The 5,304-nt window shown below is 38.2% G+C and overlaps 1 long non-coding RNA gene across 1 annotated transcript; it reads left to right on the top strand.

Annotated features, from left to right (window-relative positions):
* Positions 1-531: 531 nt before the first annotated feature.
* Positions 532-5,047, top strand: LOC116524404. Its single transcript, XR_004257316.1, has 2 exons — positions 532-763; positions 3,745-5,047. It is a non-coding gene; the product is annotated as an uncharacterized LOC116524404 (long non-coding RNA).
* Positions 5,048-5,304: the final 257 nt, after the last annotated feature.

Here is a 5,304-nt window from a genome sequence, read left to right as displayed (position 1 = left end):
ATATAACAAAAAGAATGTTAGAGTTGTACATGACCAAATTGACTTGGGTGGATAAGGTGTTTTCCCCAGTGCTAACACAGCAAAAATGCCAACGCCCATACCTCAAATATTAGGCCTGTGTGATGTGATTTGTGGAATAGCAGAACTGTGGCTTTAAATATGACCTTAGTCACTGGTACTGGCATGACTGAGAGTACAAAAGACAACAAGCCCATAGATTCATAATTCTTTTGTCCTAGTGGGCAAAATTTCCATATAAATTGCTAAGACAGTGCTTTTTTAAATGCATCTCCTTAAGATAACAACGAGACAGGGAGCTTTGTCAGCCAGTTACATCCTTATCTTTGCATTGCTCATTTGTTGCTTAAGAAGCGAGCCAAGCAGAAGCAACCTTGCATGAGTCCAAGTCAATATTCTCACCCATTCTTGAATCTGGACCAGGTGGCCTAATGCAATACATCCACCTGAACACTCCACAGGCATCTCAAATGCACTGTGTTCCAAACAGGCATGTCATATTTCCTTCTCAACATACAGCTATTATTATCTTCTCTATCTCAGTAGGTGTTAATCTCCTTCCACCTGTTCACCAGATTGTTCTTTCTACATCACTCGGCACTTCAAACAGTACTTGAGGCCAACTAATATGACTTCCTAAACAGTTTTTAGGAATCTCTCCCAAATGCTGTGTCAAGAGTCTGTTCTTGATGGTGGTTCTCTGGGATCTCCTGATTCACCTCCCTGCCTCCTCTCAACTAACACAGTAAGTTATCCATCATGTAAATCTGACCATGCCATTTCCTAGCCTTAAATCTGTTATCTTAAAGGCAGTACACTGGGATCCCTGCCCATCTCCCAGTCCTCATTTCTCACCACCCCTGTGGTCTGAACTTTCATGCCGTGTTTTTTTTTAACCTTTTTTTAGAATGCCTTTCCTGCTCACCAAGCTCATTCTTTCCTTAGTGCCTTTGCTCACACTCTTCTTTGCTTGGCATAGCTGCTCTCTGTGCCCTTTCTCACCCTCTCTGTCTTCATCTTGAATAGTTTCCATTCATTCCTTGAAATATTAGAGCTTTAAAAAGTCCTTATGCAGAGGCAACATCCCAGGTCAATTACTACAGAATTTATGTGAGTGAATTAAAAAATACAGGAATCAGAGTTTTAACAATCATTTTCCCAGGTGACTTTCATGGAAACTATGGCTGAGAACACTGCTTTAGAGTCAGTTTAATCATCCTCTCTCCAAGGATGCTTTATCTGATATGACACTCCTTTTCTCCCCAGATTGAAATGCTCTTTTATGATCCCATAATGTTCTGTAACATCTCTATTATTGCACATTCAACAGTGCGTTATAATGAGCTGTTTACAAGTTTGCCTTGCTAGAGGATATGAGCTCCTTTAGGGTAGGAGCTGTGGTTTCACTATAGTTTGTATTTTCAGCATTTAGTGTAGTGACTGGTAGGTACTAAATGTTCAGTAAGTCTTTATGAAAGAACAAATGAATAAGAGAACAACTAAGCTTAGGCTAATAAACATTTTCAGAATATCCATATATAAATAAGTGAATTGTCCTTCTGTGTCACTCCAGTGCTGTTCATTTATTTTTGTAAGTTCCAATGCACATAATAAATAGGGTTGGAATAACAATAGTGTTAGAATAAATAAAGTATGTTTTGTTAATTTTGGAATAAAGGTGATATGATTTGGATCTGTGTCCCCACCAAATCTGATGTCAAATTGTAATTCCCAATGTTGGAAGTGGGGCCTAGTGGGAGGTGATTGGATCATGGGGTGGACTTCTCCTGATCCTCTTGGTGCTGTCGTCCTTGCGATGGTGAATTCTCATGCAGTCTGGTCATTTACAAGTGTGTAGTACCTCCCCCCAGCTGTTCCTGCTTTTGCCATGTAAGACTCCTCCTTCCCCTTTGCCTTCCCACATGATTGTAAGTATCCTGAGGCCTCCCCAGAAGCTGAGTAGATGCCAGTATTATGCTTCTTGTGCAACCTGTAGAACTGTGAGCCAATTAAATTTCTTTTCTTTATAAGTTACCAAGTCTCAGGCATTTCTTTATTGCAATATGAGAACAGACTAATACAGAAGATTTTAATAAAGTTGTGCAAACACTGTGGGTTTTGAACAAGGTCCCCTTGAAAAGGTACTGACAGATCCAAGAATGGGACCCAAGCTAGTGAGCTGGCAATGGGAGGTAAGGTCCTGCATCACAGAGAGAAATAGAAAAGGGAAACATTTAGTATTTACTCAATATCTCTGTAGAAAAAAAAGTCTTTTATTTGCTATAGGTTGACAAGAGACTTCAAAGGGATGGGCTAGATAGAATATAAATGTGTACTTTCAAGAGTTGAAAATCGTATAAAAAGGACAATACTAATCTAGAGCAGAACATTGGTAAAATGAGAATGTTTGACAAACATATAAACCTGAAAAACCATACTTGAAACCACTTCAATTCACAACCCGTTTCTGAGCATCCACATTTCAAGTTTCTTTGAACTTCAACAAGGATGTCCGTGTGCCAAGAAACTTAGTTAATAATAATGGTAATGGGAACCATAACAGAATACATATTTTCAGCATCAGTTATGTGCCAGCTATTGTCCAAAGATCTTTATATGTGTATGTCATCTAGTCTTCCCAATAACATATGGTTAACTCCTTATCCTCACTTTTTTAAGATGAAGTGCCCAAGGCTTAGGGAAGGTAAGTCGTTTGGCCAAGGTTGGTGGAACTAGGATTTAAATGCATATTTTTTGAGTTTTAACACATTCTGCCTTCCTAATAGGTGAGATTAAACATATATATCAGTGATAAGGTTTAGATTGTGATATATACTATAAGAAATTTTAAAAGCCCATGAAAGATTATACTATAAAATTTTACTTCTAACCAAGGGTGCAGAAGCAGACATCATGGGGAAGATAATATTGGTTAATAAGTCTAATATGAGGAGTAGAATTTTTGCCATTGTTCTGAGTTGATTAACTTTCCTGAAATTTTTTCTTTAGAAAGTACTTATTATAGTCACATTCTGCATAAAGACATTTTGGTCAGTGATGGACCTCATAAATGATACACCCATAAGATTATAAAACCATATTTTTGCTGTACTTTTTCTATGTTTAAATGCACAAATACTTAGCATTGTGTTTCAATTGCCTACAGTATCCAGTATAGTAACATGCCATGTGGGTTTGTAGCCTAGGAGCAATAGGCTATACCAGGGGTCCCCAACTCCTGGGCCATTTACCAGTACCAGTCTGTGGCCTGTTAGGAACTGGGCCACACAGCAGGTGGTGAGCAGTGGGCAAGCTGCGTTACCGCCTGAGCTCTACTTCCTGTTTCAGATTAACGGCAGCATTAAATTCTTACAGGAATCCTAACCCTATTGTGAATTGTGCATGAGAGATCTAGGTTGCGCACTCCTTATGAGAATCTAACTAATGCCTGATGATCTGAGGTCAAACAGTTTCATACCGAGACCATTCCCATTCCCCACTATCATCCGTGGAAAAATTGTCTTCCATGAAACTGGTCCCTGGTGTCAAAAATTTGGGGACCGCTGGGCTATACCACATAGCCTAGGTGTGCAGGAGGCAATACCATCTGGATTTGTGTAAGTGAGCTCTATAATGTTTGCACCATAATAAAATTGCCTAATGATGCATTTCTCAGAATGTATCCCAGTCATTAAATGACACATAGCTGTATATTTGGATTTACAGAAGACTTGTGTGGGAGACCAGAATATGCCTTACCATAGCATGAAGGACTGTTGAGCTGAAGGCATTTAAGAAGAAATGATACAGCAGAGCTTTCCGCCCTCCCTCTGTTTGCCTAAAAGCTGGACATAGATTTATAAACACAAAATATATTCTGGCCCTACCCTTTGTTCCTCTCCCCAGCAAGAACAAAGGTTAACCACTGAAGACAGCTTTAGATCCTCATCTGCCTGGAGATGATACCAGAGGAATTTATATTAACAATCTTTACTCACTAGCCTTTATCTGCCATATATTTTCCTTTCCCCGTGTTACTATCCATAGAAACTGAAAGTTATTTTCCTTTGTGTTGTTACTTCTCTTAGAATTTACTATTCTTTGTTAAAAATGCTATATAATCCAGAATTCAAAGCCACCTCTTTGAGCATTACTCATTTTCTAGGTGTCTTCCATATGTATATGAAATATACATGTTAACAAACTTCTGTTTGTTTTTCTCTTGTTAATCTGTCTTTTGTAGCAGAAGTCTGTGTTCCAATCACAAATCTATGAGTGTTATTATTTTTCCCCTAAGCTTGCAAACAATACACATAGAATTTGTGTATATCCTTCACCCAATTTTCCCTCATATGAAGAATTTCCCCTTCATGTTACATATCCTTGGCACAACTAGAAAACTAATATTGGTACAATGCTATCACTAAACAATAGGTTTTATTCAAATTTCTCCCTTTTTCCACTAATGTTCTTTTTCTGTTCCAGGCTCCAAGGAATAGAATTTTATCAAAAGACAGAAGAGGAGGATATTTGAGAGGAGGGGAAGTACCTAATACTGAAAACTAATACAGTCCAGGATGCATGGAAGATGATCAGTAACACTTATTCAATCTAAACTACCCTATTAGATAGTGCAGAATTTTCTCTGCATTGCTGTTTTCTTTCCTGCAGTTAGCTCTGTCAGGTTGAACAGAAAGTGATCAATAAAGAGGAAAATAATTCATGTTGTTCCCTTGCTGCCTTGTTGTGTTGCCTACTGCACCACCAGTAATAGAAAATTAGGCCGTGAGCATTTCAGTGCTAATACACTCCAGTGGCTTTTCTGCCTTGGTCTTCCAGCTTTGGCCTCATTGCATCACACTAGTGATTAGAACAAATATGCCAGTCTGTGCTGTGTTTTCCCAAATAATTTTTTTATTTTGCAGGGTAGAAGGAACTAGGTGTGGAACCTGCTCTATAAAAAGGGATAAACAAAGGCATTTTCATCATGGGCCTTCCTTCTAAAAGGCTTTTCCAACAGCCTATTTTTGAAAATGAACAAATATCCATAAACCCATAGATCAATAGTACACTAGCATACATTTAAGGAGTATGTCTCCATTAAAAACAACTGTGTAAGAAACATGCACCTGAGTTTCTGGGGGAATATACATAATAGAAAATCTTAAACCTGGCCAAATTCTCCAAGTTAATCTTATTTGTTCTAATAGGATTTGATGCCATTTAACCATGCTCATCTACTTTTCCATCTTGTCCTATAGGTGGACTATCTATGTATATATTTTT

Source organism: Sapajus apella, unplaced genomic scaffold (genome assembly GCF_009761245.1).
Source record: "Sapajus apella isolate SASKATOON/1434 unplaced genomic scaffold, GSC_monkey_1.0 scaffold45, whole genome shotgun sequence".
In the NCBI taxonomy this organism is placed as follows: domain Eukaryota; kingdom Metazoa; phylum Chordata; class Mammalia; order Primates; family Cebidae; genus Sapajus; species Sapajus apella.
Note: the sequence above shows the minus strand (reverse complement) of the source record. Positions and strands in the feature narration are given on the sequence as shown.